This window comes from Symphalangus syndactylus, chromosome 14, assembly GCF_028878055.3.
Source record: "Symphalangus syndactylus isolate Jambi chromosome 14, NHGRI_mSymSyn1-v2.1_pri, whole genome shotgun sequence".
NCBI lineage: Eukaryota > Metazoa > Chordata > Mammalia > Primates > Hylobatidae > Symphalangus > Symphalangus syndactylus.
Window position 1 is genome coordinate 11,907,937 of NC_072436.2, and position 16,772 is coordinate 11,924,708.

Below are 16,772 nucleotides of genomic sequence, written 5' to 3' on the forward strand. Positions count from 1 at the left end.
AAAAATTAGCCAGGTGTCCTGGCATGCGCCTGTAATCACAGCTACTCAGGAGGTTGAGGCACAAGAATCACTTGAACCCAGGAGGCAGAAGTTGTAGTGAGCCAAGATTGTGCCACTACACTCCAGCCTGGGCAACAGAACGAGACACTGTCTCAAAAAAACAAAAACAAACAAACAAACAAACAAAAATGGTGAACAAAGAAATAACCTATCCAAGGAGCCAGAGAAATCTTCCAACCACCTCGTTGGCCTGTGCTAGTTTCAAAGGGGATCATGTATCTACAGAAAACACAGGTAGCCTCGGGTTGCATAGGGCAAGTAGGGAGATGATTTTCCCCCTAGAGCCAGGACTACCCTTCCAAGCCACAGCCCTTCACCTTTAGGATGAAAGAAAAGGCTTTGTGATGAGAGTCCTCTTTAAAAGGAAAGAAATGCAGTCTCGTCAAAAGCCCGGTGGTAACACTTCCCTAACAATGCGTGCTGGTGACAACGTCTAATGAAGACTTTTATGATAGGGATGTAATTGTAAAAAAAAAAAAAAAAAAAAGATTAAAAAATTGGTTTCAATGCTTTGCCATCCAAGAGTTCATTTGTTTCCTCATTCATGCACTAAATAAGCCCCTAATTAATCTTGAACCTTGGAGAAAGGCGACTAGATTGCCATTTTCTCCATAAGGACCCACTTCACATTTTGGGAAGTTTGAAGAGGCTCTTCAGCATTTTCCTTTAGTGGTATTTTATCAGCATTTTAGAGAAGCTTCATTAGGCTGCCGAAAGCTGCTAATTGCATTACCATATTTTTAAGCCTCATGGGTTCGGGTCAGATTCATCGTTCTCCCAATTATCCCAGTAATCTGCAGGTTTGACATGTCAGCGATCAACCATTGAGGACAGAGGCCACCGTTCACACCAGCATGTTGCTTTCTCTTCACAAGGAAAATTTAGCTTCAAAAGTTATTGTGATGTCACCACTCCTAGGGAGAAAAAAATAAACCTCCAGCTTTCCAGCCAAGAAAAGAAACACAAAAGGAGGACTGTGTGTGTGCATGTGCATGTTTGTGTATAGATAGATAGACATGAATATAGATGTACAAATGTGTGTTTAGAGATAGAGAAATATAATGTATATGCATAGAAATGAATATCTGTATATGTGTGTGCGTAGATACGAATATATGTATATGTGTGTGTAGATGGATATAAATATATGTATATGTGTGTAGATAAATATGAATATATGAGTATATGTATTTATCTGTAGATAGATATGAATATATGTATATATGTACCTAGATATGAATATATGTATATATGTGGAGACGGATATGAATATGCACATATGAATATATAAATAGATATGAATAGATGTGTGTATGTGTATAGATGATGTGTGTGTATATATGCATAGATGTATATATGCAGATAATGACTACATATGTGTGTCACGTGTGTAGTAAGTGATGATGCTTATATTTTATCTGGATTCTCCCCTCTCTTTAAAGAAAATTTCAATGGAAAACTAATTTCCAAACCTAAGCAGCTGAACACCCTACCAGGAGCCTCACAGACATTATGTCATTTAATCCTCTCTACAACCTTGTGAAGAGTTAACTACTATTTCTGTCATTTTGCAAAGAGGGAAATGGATTCTCAGAGTTCATAAGTCACAGAACCCACAAGTGGTGGAGTCAAAACTTGAAGCACGGCCAGGGGGGTCGCCAGCATCCGTGTTTGGTTGGTAATATTCTGCCTGGGGGTGAGGGGTCTAGGAGGTGACAGACCTGGGTCCAAGCCAGCTCCGTGCCTCCACACAAGCATCTTTACCCCTCTGAGTCTCCCGTCGATGAAGTGATGATGTCCACCCTGTGGAGAAAAGAAGATGAAATGAGATAAAATGTGTAAAGCAATAAACCCTGGTCTGTCCACTAGCTGCTCACACAGGTGCAGCCCTGACTGGGGGCATCGCAAGACAGTTGAACCCCATAAAACCAGGACAGGCACCCCACATCCTCAGCAGACCCCGGCCGACACACAAATCTGGGTCCTGCCAGCCGGCACCACTCAGAGACGGGATGGAGATAGTCTCATCTTCTGGCTCGAAAAGACCCGGTTTCTCCTCTCCCGAACCTCACCCCTGGAGTCTAAATAGACACTGTGCTGGGTCGGGTTCCCGGCTGGGCATTGACACTTTTACCCCTCCTGCTCCATTTCTGGTCTCCAGTGTCTTTTTTCTTCTAATACAAGTGTCTGGGACCCAGCAGCCACTTTTCAAGCAGAGCTCCCTGACATGCCTTCCCTCCTACCCCCTCCCCTCCTACTCACTCTGCAACTCTGAGGCTCCATGCAAGCGCAGGAATGACGGAGCTGGGCTTCGGGGCAGCAGAAAGAGACGACTGAGAGATCCCCTCTGACTGTGGCCTCCGGTCCCTGAGATTGCCACCTGGGGCACGCCGGCTGCAACTGGGGAGGGTTTTAGGCACCGACAGGGCCCAGGAAGGGCTCAGTGATTGGCGAAGAGGCTCTATGTTCACACAATGACAGCCTCCGGAAATGTGCAGGCCCCCCGAGCTGGGAATACAGGGCCTCTGGGCCAGCACTGCCCAAGGACCATCTGAGTTTTTATTAATCACAAAATAAGGAGATTCCTCCACCCCAGGCTACCAGGAAAGGGTCACCTGGTCTGCCCAAGGAGGAAGGGACAGCAGGTGGCCACAAGAGTCTCCAGGGCCAGACCCAGCTGGTTCCTTCCTGCCTGTGGCCTGCTCCCCAAGAAGCCCAAACCGAGTGCACCATGCCCAGCAAGCTGGACGCTGCCCTTCCACCAGCCGTGCAGGGGATTGGCTGGGGGGTGTTGGCTACAGCGGGTCTGATGCCTGGGAATCTCTGGCTTCTCTGCTGCATTGGCAAGATTGGGGGATAAGCAGAGGGGCTTCTGGTTTGTTCTGCAGGACCTGTCTGTGTCCCCACGTCTTACAGAGAGAGGATGGCAGCAAACGGGCTTGGGAAGTTGCTGGCACAGGAACCTGAGGGACAGAGAGGAGTATCATTTGCAGCTTGGGTTTTGCAGTCAGGTAGACATAGGTCCAAGTGTTGGCTCTGCCACATCCGACATGGGTGGCCTTGAGCAAGTGACACACCCTCCAGAAAACTGTTTCTTCTCTTGCAAAATGCAGCTAAGATTGTCACTAATTCTAGGATTGCTAAAGGATTAAATGAGATTAAATGACAATTAAATAAAGATCAAATAGGGCCAGTCATTCTGCAAGTATTTCTTTTTTTTTTTTTTTTTTTTTTTTTTTTGTGAGACAGAGTCTCGCTCTGTCGCCCAGGCTGGAGTGCAGTGGCAAGATCTCAGCTCACTGCAAGCTCCACTTCCCGGGTTCACGCCATTCTCCTGCCTCAGCCTCCCGACTAGCTGGGACTACAGGCGCCCGCCACCACACCCAGCTAATTTTTTGTATTTTTAGTAGAGACGGTGTTTCACTGTGTTAGTCAGGATGGTCTTTTGTTTGTTTGTTTGTTTTGTTTTGTTTTTTTGAGATGGAGTCTTGCTCTGTCGCCCAGGCTGGAGTGCAGTGGCGCGATCTCGGCTCACTGCAAGCTCCGCCTCCCGGGTTCACGCTATTCTCCTGCCTCAGCCTCTCCGAGTAGCTGGGACTACAGGTGCCCGCCACCACACCCAGCTAATTTTTTGTATTTTTAGTAGAGACAGGGTTTCACCGTGGTCTCGATCTCCTGACCTCGTGATCTGCCCGCCTGGGCCTCCCAAAGTGCTGGGATTACAAGCGTGAGCCACCGCGCCCGGCCAGGACGGTTTGATCTCCTGACCTCATGATCCACCTGCCTCGGCCTCCCAAAGTGCTGGGATTACAGGTGTGAGCCACTGCGCCTGGCCTCATTCCACAAGTATTTCTTGAGCAGCTACACTGGGAATACAGGTCCCTGGCCCCATATGGCACAGGAGCTAGCTGAGGACACAGATAATACACCAGGAAGACAACAAGCACGGCAGGATCGATGGCAGGGAGCGCTGCAGAGGAGAAGGAGGAGGTGTTGTCATGAAAACAGCAGGGACCCGCCGGGGGTCGGTGCAGGCCTGGTGCTTGGGCCAAGGGCTAAGGGATGACATGAGCCAGCCAGGTGAGGATGGGAGACCCAGGCAGAAGGGGGTGTGTTGGCCCTGAGTGGGGAAGGGCTCAGTGTGTTGAAAGAATTGAAAGTGGTCAGTGGGCTCGGACAGTGGTGAGCAGGGTGGGCCATGCAGGCACAGGGCTCGTGCTCCATCATTGTGGGGTGGCAGGCCCTGCAGCAAGGGTGCCTGCCCATGACCATGCCCTTTCCCATCAGGAGGGCTTCCCAAAGGAGCTTCGTCTCCTGCCCCAAGGAAGCTTTCCACTGACAAATCTACATATGGAGCCCAGGAATGGCCGGGCACAGAGAACCCACAAACGTACCCAGATCCCATCCCACCCTAGGACCCGGGCACTAAATCTTAAACAATATCACATGCCCTGAATGCTGTTTTCCCTTCTACCAGGGAATCCTATTTTATTCTGATTTCTTTTTTGGCTGATCTCACTAGAAACTCAGGCCAAGAGAAAATACATCATACAAGAAGCTAGGAACCATATTCTATTCCAGACCATTCATATCCTCTCTGTCTCTCTCTCTCTCTCTCTGCCTCTCTCTCTCTCTGTCTCTCTCTGCCTTTCTCTCTCTCCTTACACACACACACACACACACACACACACACACACACAGGCCAGCCATAAGTCAAAACAAGGGCTATAGCGAACCCTAAAGATTCACAATAACACAGCTATTTCCACACCTGTGCAACACTAACCTACCATGATCTTCACCACCAAAGAGTGATTTTTTAAAAAAACAAGCTAACATATAAACCCAACAAAACAGTTGTCAAATGTGGGTGATGTGGGTTTTACATGTAAAACATGAACACACACACATACACACACACCCATATGCATGTATCTGCCTCGGGCCATGAAATTACCCACGTGTTGCCCTTGAAGTATAGAGATTTTTATCCCATTTAACAGAAAGGGATTTAAGGCCCCGTCAGTTACCCCAGGGAACACCGTGACTGAGCTGGAGGGCCCGGAGATGCTGGCAGTGCTCCCTTCTCTGAAGCCTCCTGGCGCTTTGTTTCCTGATAAGTGACACTTTGGGCCTGCCTTTTGTCCTGGCTCACTGATCTGAGAGCAGGGACCATGGCTCCTATATCTTGGTGTCCGTCCCTAGGACCTAGCCTGGTGCCTTTCATACAGTAGGTACCCACGTAGCACCTATTGGATGAAATCCCCACAAAGCATAGGTTGGTAGGAATCAAGGTATAGAAAGGGTAACTTGGGGTCCCCACAGCACCGCCCTTTCCCCCCTCCCACTGCAACACTGTCCCACCTGCCTGGAAGCCCTGCCCTCCCCACACCTCACCCCAAGATGAAACGCCCAACTCAGACATCACCTGGCTTCCTCTAGGCGATAATTTCAAAACAGAAACATAGGGAATGAACACAGATGGCCCGCTCATTTTTTGAGTAGGTATCATTTTCAAAGCATTTGCGTCGAATATCACTATTATTTTACAAAATGAAGCACTTTCTAACACCAAAAGGTAGAAGGGATGTACTCTCAGGAGACAGAGCTGTCCTAGAAAGGACCGCGCCCAGCTTTGTGAGAAACTCGCCACTCTGTCCTGGTTCTTTTCATCTTGTCTCCAACCACAGACCCGCATCAGATGCCGAAGCAGTGTTTAGGAAGCTCCTGTCCGGGAAGAGAGCCAGTGGTGCCAACGGGGAAAGGAGCCAGGCCAGGAAGCCAGAAGCAGCATGAGAGGGAGGTGGCTCCCAGTCAGAGGACTGCACATGTAGAGGAGGTGCCCGGGGTCCTGACCAAGAACGCCCGCCCCACTGGGGAGCCGGAGTCCAGAGCTGGGACGCCAGCAGGCTAGGAGCAGGGATTCTCCTGGAGAGCTGAGCGAAGAACTGCAAGTCCTAAAGACTCCCTCTGGACCCCGAGAGCCTTTCAGCTTCTCAGTTCGAGAGCGGGTGGCAAACTGTGTTCCAGGCTGGATCTCCATCCAGTCTCTAATTTTACACGAATGTGGTTCTCATTTTCCACCATCGTTTCCTGTGAAGCTCAAGAACGTAGTGGTCAGGCTGATAAGCAGGAACCAAGGGTGAGGAGGGGCTACCTACCCTCTCAAGGCTAACGGGAGACCCCCTAACTTCCTTGGCCACCTCCCCATCCCATCTGCCACACCCGCAGCCTGTGGATGGGGCCCTGCAAACATCAGCTAGAAAGCCTGGGCAGCCAGCCAGCCACCCCACAGCCACCCCCATCCTCCGCTCCACCCCTACGTCCCACACCCCATCCAGCCACACACCTGGCACACAAGAGGGGAGTGCCTTTTCCATGCTAGGCATACACGCAATTCTCCTCCACCAAAGCGACCGGCCTGTGGGCCTTCCCTCACTGGGCCATGTGGGAGGAAACGGGGATTGGTCTTGGAGGCTTTCCTGCCCCTTCCCCTTCTCCCCCAGGTCCCCTCTCCCTGTCCTTCACACTGCATCTCCTGTGGTTCTATCTGGGTTGTTGAAGAAGTTTAAGTGTGATCGATGGCTAATCCCAGGGGGCCTTGGCTCTGGCTGCAACCTGGTGAGAATCACTGGAGGGAGCTATAAAAATTGAGGGTGCTTCAACGTACCAGAATCTCTGGGACACATTTAAAGCAATGTGTAGAGGGAAATTTATAGCACTAAATGCCCACAAGAGAAAGCATGAAAGATCTAAAATGGACACCCTAACATCACATTAAAAGAACTAGAGAGGCAACAGCAAACAAATTGAAAAGCTAGCTGAAGGCAAGAAATAACTAAGATCAGAGCAGAACTGAAAGAGATGGAGACACAAAAACCATTCAAAAAATCAATGAATCCGGGAGACGGTTTTTTGAAAAGATCAACAAAATTGATAGACTGCTAGCAAGACTGATAAAGAAGAAAAGAGAGAAGAATCAAATAGATGCAATAAAAAATGATAAAGGGGATATCACCACCGATCCCACAGAAATACAAACGATCATCTGAGAATTCTATAAACACCTCTAAGTGAATAAACTAGAAAATCCAGAAGAAATGGATAAATTCCTGGACACATACACCCTCCTAAGACTAAACCAGGAAGAAGTTGAATCTCTGAATAGACCAATAACAGGCTCTGAAATTGAGGCAATAATTAATAGCCTACTGGCCAAAAAGAGTCCAGGACCAGACAGATTCACAGCCGAATTCTACTGGAGGCACAAAAAGGAGCTTGTATCATTCCTTCTGAAACTATTCCAATCAATAGAAAAAGAAGGAATCCTCCCTAACTCATTTTATGAGGCCAACATCATCCTGATACCAAAGCCTGGCAGAGACACAACAAAAAAAGAGAATTTTAGACCAATATCCCTGATGAACATCGATGCAAAAATCCTCAATAAAGTACTGGCAAACCGAATCCAGCAGCACATCAAAAAGCTTATACACCACAATCAAGTCAGTTCCATCCCTGGGATGCAAGGATGGTTCAACATATGCAAATCAATAAACATAATCCATCACATAAACAGAACCAACGACAAAAACCACATGATTATCTCAATAGATGTAGAAAAGGCCTTCGACAAAATTCAACAGCACTTCATGCTAAAAACTCTCAATAAATTAGGTATTGATGGAACATATCTCAAAATAATAAGAGCTATTTATGACAAACCCACAGCCAATATCATACTGAATGGGCAAAAACTGGAAGCCTTCTCTTTGAAAACTGGCACAAGACAAGGATGCCCTCTCTCACCACTCCTATTCAACATAGTGTTGGAAGTTCTGGCCAGGGCAATCAGGCAAAAGAAAGAAATAAAGGGTATTCAGTTAGGAAAAGAGGAAGTCAAATTGTCCCTGTTTGCAGATGACATGATTGTATATTTAGAAAACCCCATCATCTCAGCCCAAAATCTCCTTAAGCTGATAGCAACTTCAGCAAAGTCTCAAGATACAAAATCAATGTGCAAAAATCACAAGCATTCCTATACACCAATAACAGACAGAGAGCCAAATCATGAATGAACTCCCATTCACAATTCACAAGAGAATAAAATACCTAGGAATTCCAACTTACAAGGGATATGAAGGACCTCTTCAAGGAGAACTACAAACCACTGCTCAACGAAATAAAAGAGGACACAAACATGGAAGAACATTCCATGCTCATGGATAGGAAGAATCAATATCATGAAAATGGCCATACTGCCCAAGGTAATTTGTAGATTCAATGCCATCCCCATCAAGCTACCAATGACTTTCTTCACAGAATTGGAAAAAATTACTTTAAAGTTCATATGGAACCAAAAAAGAGCCTGCATTGCCAAGACAATCCTAAACAAAAAGAACAAAGCTAGAGGCATCACACTACCCGACTTCAAACTATACTATAAGGCTGCAGTAACCAAAACAGCATGGTATTTGTACCAAAACAGATATGTAGACTAATGGAACAGAACAGAGGCCTCAGAAATAACACCATACATCTGTAACCACCTGATCTTTGACAAACCTGACAAAAAACAAGAAATGGGGAAAGGATTTCCTATTTAATAAATGTTGCTGGGAAAACTGGCTAGCCATATGTAGAAAGCTGAAACTGGATCCCTTCCTTACACCTTTTACAAAAATTAATTCAAGATGGATTAAAGACTTAAATGTTAGACCTAAAACCATAGAAACCCTAGAAGAAAACCTAGGCAATACCATTCAGGACATAGGCATGGGCAAGGACTTCACGGCTAAAATACCAAAAGTAACAGCAACAAAAGCCAAAATAGACAAATGGGATCTAATTAAACTAAAGAGCTTCTGCATGGCAAAAGAAACTACCATCAGAGTGAACAGGCAGCCTACAGAATGGGAGAAAATTTTTGCAATTTACCCATCTGACAAAGGGCTAATCCAGAATCTACAAAGAACTCAAACAAATTTACAAGAAAAAAAAAACAACCCCATCAACAAGTGAGCAAAGGATATGAACAGACGCTTCTCAAAAGAAGACATCTATGCAGCCAACAGACACATGAAGAAATGCTCATCATCACTGGTGATCAGAGAAATGCAAACCAAAACCATAATGAGATACCATCTCACGCCAGTTAGAATGGCGATCATTAAAAAGTCAGGAAACAACATATGCTGGAGAGGAAGTGGAGAAATAGGAACGCTTTTGCACTGTTGGCGGGAGTGTAAATTAGTTCAACCATTGTGGAAGACAGTGTGGCAATCCCTCAAGGATCTAGAACTAGAAATTCCATTTGACCCAGCAATCCCATTACTGGATATATACCCAAAGGATTCTAAATCATGCTACTATAAAGACACATGCCTTAAAAAAAAAAAAAAAAAAAAAAGGCCGGGCACGGTGGCTCACGCTTGTAATCCCAGCACTTTGGGAGGCCGAGGTGGGCGGATCATGAGGTCAGGAGATCGAGACCACGGTGAAACCCCGTCTCTACTAAAAATACAAAAAATTAGCCAGGTGTGATGGCGGGCGCCTGTAGTCCCAGCTACTCAGAGAGGCTGAGGCAGGAGAATGGCGTGAACCTGGGAGGCAGAACTTGCAGTGAGCCAAGACTGCGCCACTGCACTCCAGCCTGGGTGACAGAGCGAGACTCCGTCTCAAAAAAGAAAGACACATGCACACGTATGTTTATTGCGGCACTATTCACAATATCAAAGACTTGGAACCAACCCAAATGTCCATCGATGATAGACTGGATTAAGAAAATGTGACACATATACACCATGGAATACTATGCAGCCATAAAAAAGGATGAGTTCATGTCCTTTGCAGGGACATGGATGAAGCTGGGAACCATCATTCTCAGCAAACTATCACAAGGACAGAAAACCAAACACCGCATGTTCTCACTCACAGGTGGGAACTGAACAATGAGATCACTTGGACACAGGGCGGGGAACATCACACACCGGGGCCTGTCAGGGGGGTGGGGGGCCGGGGGAGGGATGGCATTAGGAGAAATACCTAATGTAAATGATGAGTTGATGGGTGCAGCAAACCAACATAGTACATGTATACCTGTATATCAAACCTGCACACTGTGCACATGTACCCTAGAACTTAAAGTGTAATAATAAAAATAATAATAATATAAATAAATAAATAAATAAAATTCATAATTAAAAAAAGGCCGGGCATGGTGGCTCACGTCTGTAATCCCAACACTTTGGGAGGCTGAGGTGGGCGGATCACCTGAGGTCAGGAGCTTGAGACCAGCCTAACCAACATAGTGAAACCCTGTCTCTACCAAAAATACAAAAATTAGCTGGGCATGGTGGCACCCGCCTGTAATCCCAGCTACTTGGGAGGCTGAGGCAGGAGAATCACTTGAACCCGGGAGGCAGAGGTTGCAGTGAGCCAAGATCGCACCATTGCACTCCAGCCTGGGCAACAAGAGCGAAACACACACAAAAAATTGGGGGTGCCCAGGCCTCACCCCAGAGACCCTGATCTGGGGCCCAGGCGTCGAAGGTTTTAAAGGGTCCCCCGAGAATTCTAGTGTGCCGTTCAGTTGAGAACCTCTGGTGCCAAAAGCCAAAGAGGCACCCCCGTGGGACCACTGTGTTAACAAATTGCCTCCCAGTATTGTCATCTGGACAGAATGAAGCTCCAGGGCTTTGAGTGATTTCGAGCAGAACCACATGATACTTGCGGGTGGGGGCTCCCACTTGAGAAGCCATCCCACACCCCAAGACAGGCTTTGACCCAACACAAGAAACATGCGCTTCTACTTCCCATTCCCATTCCCTGGGTCCTCCCTCTCCCCCTCTCAGATTCCAAGCTGGGCTCCAGGCTCAAAGCCAATTCTCTGAAACCCAGCTCTCCGAAGGGGGCCAACTCAGGGAGTTGTCTTAGCAGGCAAGTGGGGACTGGCCATCTTCCAGTAGGACCTCCCTCTGTGCTAGTTGTAAGGATGAAGTGAGATATTAAATGTAAAATGTTTTACATTTTTTTACGTGTGCATGGCGTATACACGTGCTTCATAGAACCGTGTATGTAGCTCTCAGAATTTCTCTTTTGCACACATTTAAACAGTTCAGCTCTTCCATCCATCTTCAATTCCTCTTTCTCTGCTCCCAGAATATCCCCAGTGTCACTGCCTCAGCCCAGCACCTGGCACAGCAGAGTGCTGCCCAGAGGTGGCGCTCAGTGAATGGCTGGAATGATGTGATAAATACAGGTTAGCCCTGAGCGGCAGGTATATCTGAAAGGCACCACCATCAGACGGCACCACCATCAGCTGGCACCACCATCCGCCGGCCGCTCCAGGTGGACACCTGGGCCCAGCCCCTCACTACTCACTCCCTTTCACCATCCTGAGGCTGGCACCAACCCCCCCGCCCCACCATCCTAAGACTGCACCATCCTCCTGCCCTTTTCTCTGCAGCTGCCCCACTTCCACTCCACTCTCCAAATCAGGTTGGTCTTTGCCCACTGGAAGATATACACATGAAATTACTTACTAACCATTCCACTTTACCCAAGTGATTTGCTTTTTAGAACACAAACTTGAACCGAGTCAAGGTCATTTTTCCTCCATGAAAGACATCCTCGCTGGGTGCTTCCGATCCAGCACGCATTCCTGAGAGCTGAGAACAGAGGGGTATAATCCCATGCCAGACCAAGGGAGTGTGGTTCCTGGGATGGGCACCTGTCTCACGGGACCTCTCTGTGTGCCTCAGTTTCCTCATCTGTAAAATGGGAGAATTACAGGAGCTCCCTGACAGAATTGTTGTGACGATTAAATGAGTTGCTACATGCAAAACTGGGAACACAGCCCGGTCCAGTGTGTTAACATTATTATTATCACCACCATTATTGTTTTTAGGTGTGCACGAAAAAGGGCCTGAGGACTGCAGTTCTACACGGTAGCAAGTGATGGCTACAAAGTTGCTCAGTTGGCCACTTCCCTCCTCTCATAAATATCCCTCCATGGCTCCCCAGTGCCCTCAGGCAAAGTCCTTCAAGAGCTGATCCCTGCTAATCTGGCAATCTCATTTTGCACCACACACCCCCACCCAGCCAGCTGCAGCAAACAGCTTCTCTGGACCAGGTGGTGATTGGTCAGCACAGGGCTAGCCCTGAAAAAGGCTTGCTTTGAATCTGTTAATGTGGCAGGATGAGTTTGCACAGCATCGGATAACTATCCATCCTAGGCAGTGTCCTCTGGTTTAAGGGCAAAATGCAAATGATACATTTCGAAATAATCAGCAAGCGAGATTACTTATCTGGGGCAAGGAGCTCTTCTTTCCCAGCAAATGCTGCCCTATGGGGTCTGCCATATTTCCCGACCACCAGTTGTGTGTGTTGCAGGCGTCTTATCTCATTCGACATTATTATTTTCTAGAGGATAAGATAGCAATGTTTGCTCAACTCAGAATTATCAGCCCATGATTGCAGATACCTGTACTTTATATTCACCACCAAAACAGAAAAACCTTCTAAGACTTGTGAAATCAACCTGAATTGGGGGGTAGGAGTGGATATAAAAGAAAGAAGACCATCGTAAGAGCTAAGGAGTAAAATATTATCCTGATTAAGTATGGGGGAGGAGTTGATGCACTGAGGTTAAAAATACATCGTTTTTCTTTTCTTTTTTTTTTCTTTTTGCAAATTGTGTTCTTGTGTGTTTCATGATGACTGATATGATATATCCTCGGCTTTCAGAGCAAGAAAAGTCGTCAGGGTTTCATTTGTTATGTTTATGCCAAGAGAAATCAATCTCCACAGACACAGAGAAGGCTGCTCACACTCACGATGCCGTCTGGGGAATCGGCTGGTCACACCCTTGGCGAACGGCAGAACAGATACTGGGTAAGATACGCTTTGGGCTTATTGATTACAAAGCTTCTTCATTACTTCTGTGGAGCTGCAGATCAATAGGCTCACGGAAACATAATAGATTTTTTTAGAAAATCAATTAAACAGAATATTTTTTACAGAATTGAGTTTGCACAGCCGTGTCGTTGGTGTGCAGTTTCACATTTTTAATGCAGTTTCTCTGTAAAAGCCACGTTATAATGAAGAGGTGGCAAAGCCTTGGTTAAAAGTTCATGCATAGCAATACGAATGGGTCAAATTAGAGGGAGGGAGACAGGACCGACTCCAGGGAAAGCAGAGAGCATCGCGGCCGCAGCCTTGCTGGGGAGCAGCGGTGTGGGGCACCTGACCTGCCTATTGCCTACACATCATCATGTGGGCAAAATCTATCCGTGTGCCTCCTCTCGGTCTAAAAAACGGAACTGAAACTTCTTGGAAAGCTCAGATTGATGTCTGAATTTCCCCATTCTGAAAGCAGAAGGAAGCTCAGCAGGCATAAAGGTGAAATACAGCCAGGCTGTGGCTGTCCAGATTTGCCGTGGCGTACATGCAGCTCTCTCCTCTAAGCTGTAGAGGAGCAGCTGCAGGAGCGGAGACGTGGGGTTCAGGCTTCGGAACAATGGTGGGGAGGGGCTGTGGCCTGGACCCCAGGCCCATGGGCCATTACACATGGAGCTTTTCGGGTCATAGGTAGGTAAGCCATTTCCCACAGTGTCAGGTTTATGCAGAGTGACCCTTGCAGGCATGCTGCAGTGCCCCAAATCACAGTCCTGAGCCAGCAGGGGCTGACACCATCCCTGATTCACTGTGCTTCCCTCCTGTTGCCATGTTCCTCCTGGTTTGGTATGATCCTGGAAGACAGGCATGAAGAAGAAAGAGAAGAAGGAGAAGGAAGAGGAGGAGGAGGAGGAGGAGGGAGGAAGTGGGGGAGGAGGAGGGAGGAAGTGGGAGAGGAGGAGGAGAGGAGAATGAAGAAGAAAAGAAGGAAGAAGGAGAAGGAGGAGGAGGAGGAGGGAGGAGGAGGAGGAGAGGAGAATAAAGAAGGGAGAAGAAGGAAGGAGGAGAAGGGGAAGAAGGAGGAGGAGGAGAAGAAGGAGTAGGAGGAGGAGAAGGAGGAGGAGGAGGAGAAGGAGGAGGAGGAGGAGGAGAAGGAGGAGGAGGAGGAGGAGGAGGATTAGAAGAATTATTAGAAGAATTACTAGAAAAATTGCAAGAAGAAAGAAGAAATTCCCCTGCCATTTCTGGCAACTCTACGAAGAACCGCTCACATGTATGCGGTGAGAAACCCAGCAGGAAACCCTCCTGAAAGTACTCCAGCTCTGCCGAACACAGGACTTCAATGTTCCCAACGGTGCATGATAAACAACAAGGCTGTAACTCCACAGAGAAGCCCGGTGATGACATTTAGAAATCTCCTTTAGCTTCGTTCTCATGGTTTGCGTCGTCAGAACCCCAGGATGGAATCTCAGCCTCAATTGATGTCCATTTCAGGGGTGGATGTTGTTGAATCGCACTTCCTTTGTTCTGCCTCTTATCGCCTTGGGCTTGTTCTTTGATAGGTCAAGTGTTCCTCGGGGGGCCTCTCTTCCTTCCCGCTCCACCCCAGGGAAGGACAGAGCGTTCTGCCCTCTGAAAATCTAGATTATTTACATCTCTAAAGGGGCATCACTAAAGGAGCTGTGTCTGGGCTTTGAGTTGCTTGTAACACTTCTCTGTAAATTCTCCCCATTTTGTTTTGTTTTGTTTTTACCCTGAATTAGTAAGATTCTGAATTGAATCCTGAAAGCTGGAGTGAAATCTGAAGCCCTCCTTTCTGCAGGACTAGAATAGAATCAGAAGGACCCCCAAACGAAGCTAAGGCAGCAGGCTGAGTTTGCCTGGAGACCAACACGTGCCTGAAGGTGGAGATATTCATTCCCTTGTTCGTTTGCCTCCCTATAAGTAGCATCGCGGGGGAGCGATCCAAGGGTGCTGGGGCTGCAAGTGTTGTTTGAGAAAAGGGGAACATTAGAAGGAAGTGCAAATGGAAGTCTTTCTGATCCAATGATTTGAGGAAAATTACTTCTTCCGAGGCCATGTTTTCAGCCCAGTGGATTTCATGACACCTAGTATGTATCTCGGCAAAACAGCAACTGAGCCATCCAAAGATCAGCATTACCTTCTTTTCAAGGGCCTGTTTCCCTTGCCTCCATAACTTTGTGGGTATTGACGGCCAGGCTTCTAAACCCTTAAAACTCCCCAACTCTAGTGCCAAATTGGACAACATTCTTTTACGTACTCCTTTTTAGTTATCCCCACCTGCCCAGCTCCTTTATTAGGTCGAGACATTTTAACTAAATTATCTGTCAGCCTTTCACGTTTAATCGTTCAAAACTCAACCTGGACCCACGATAGACACTAGAATGCAAGACTCTCAGAAAACTCTAGGGACGAACAATAGCACTGCCACAAAAAACTGTGGAAACTGTCAGGCCTCTGAGCCCAAGCTAAGCCATCATATCCCCTGTGACTTCCACGTATACATCCAGATGGCCTGAAGCAACTGAAGATCCACAAAAGAAGGGAAAATAGCCTTAGCTGATGACATTCCACCATTGTGATTTGTTTCTCCTCCACCCTTAAGAAGGTTCTTTGTAATTCTCCCCACCCTTGAGAATGTACTTTGTGAGATCCACCCCCTGCCCCCACAACATTGCTCCTAACTCCGCGGCCTATCCCAAAACCTAAAAGAACTAATGATAATCCCACCACCCTTTGCTGACTCCTTTTTTGGACTCAGCCCACCTGCACCCAGGTGAAATAAACGGCCTTGTTGCTCACACAAAGCCTGTTTGGTGGTCTCTTCACACGGACACGTGAGACAGAAACAAGAAGCTCCCTCTGTGTGCCCTGTTGGGACATTTTTGCTTGGAGAACCGTAACTCTAAATTCTTACCTCGCAGAGAGGGACCCGATGGGACCTGTTTAGTAAATGCTACTGAGTTCTGCCAAGTGTTGACAATCTTCCAGGGAGATAACTCCTAATTAATTAGAAAAAGTGCCTGCCCTCGAGGCGCATACATTCTATGAGTGAGACAAATAGACACAGATGGGACATGGACGCCGCAGCACAAGGATTTTGTCTGCATGTTCATTGCTGAGTCCCCATGTTTAGAAGAGCACCCTGCATACTTACCTGGCAGAGGAGACACCATGATCACAAAGATGGTTTTCCCAGAGTTAGGCTCACATTCCAGGTGTACTGACCCCTGCAATTTCCCCAAATGCAGGAAATTCAACTGCATAATCGGTGGGGGGGACTGTGTTTGCACTTTCCCCTCTGGGTTTTTTTTTTTTTTTCTAATTAAAAAAAAAAAGAAGAGGCTGGGTGAGGTGGCTCACACCTGTAAGCCCAGCACTTTGGGAGGCCAAGGCAGGTGGATCACCTGAGGTCACGGGTTCGAGACCAGCCTGGCCAACATGGTGAAACCCCCGTCTCTACTAAAAATACAAAAAGTAGGCCAGGTGCGGTGGCTCACGCCTGTAATCCCAGCACTTTGAGGGGCTGAGACGGGCAGATCACGAGGTCAGGAGATCGAGACCATCCTGGCTAACATGGTGAAACCCCATCTCTACTAAATATACAAAAAAAAAAAAAATTAGCTGGGCGTGATGGTGGGCGCCTGTAGTCCCAGCTACTTGGGAGGCTGAGGCAGAATGGCGTGAACCCAGGAGACGGCGTTTGCAGTGAGCAGAGATCACGCCACTGCACTCCAGCCTGGGTGACAGAGCGAGACTCCATCTCAAAAAAATAAAATAAAATAAAATAAAAA

At 47.2% G+C, this 16,772-nt stretch overlaps 1 pseudogene; it reads left to right on the forward strand.

Moving 5' to 3' along the window:
* The first annotated feature begins 16,127 nt into the window (after positions 1 to 16,127).
* On the forward strand, positions 16,128 to 16,280 carry LOC129463365 (uncharacterized; annotated as a pseudogene).
* Positions 16,281 to 16,772: the final 492 nt, after the last annotated feature.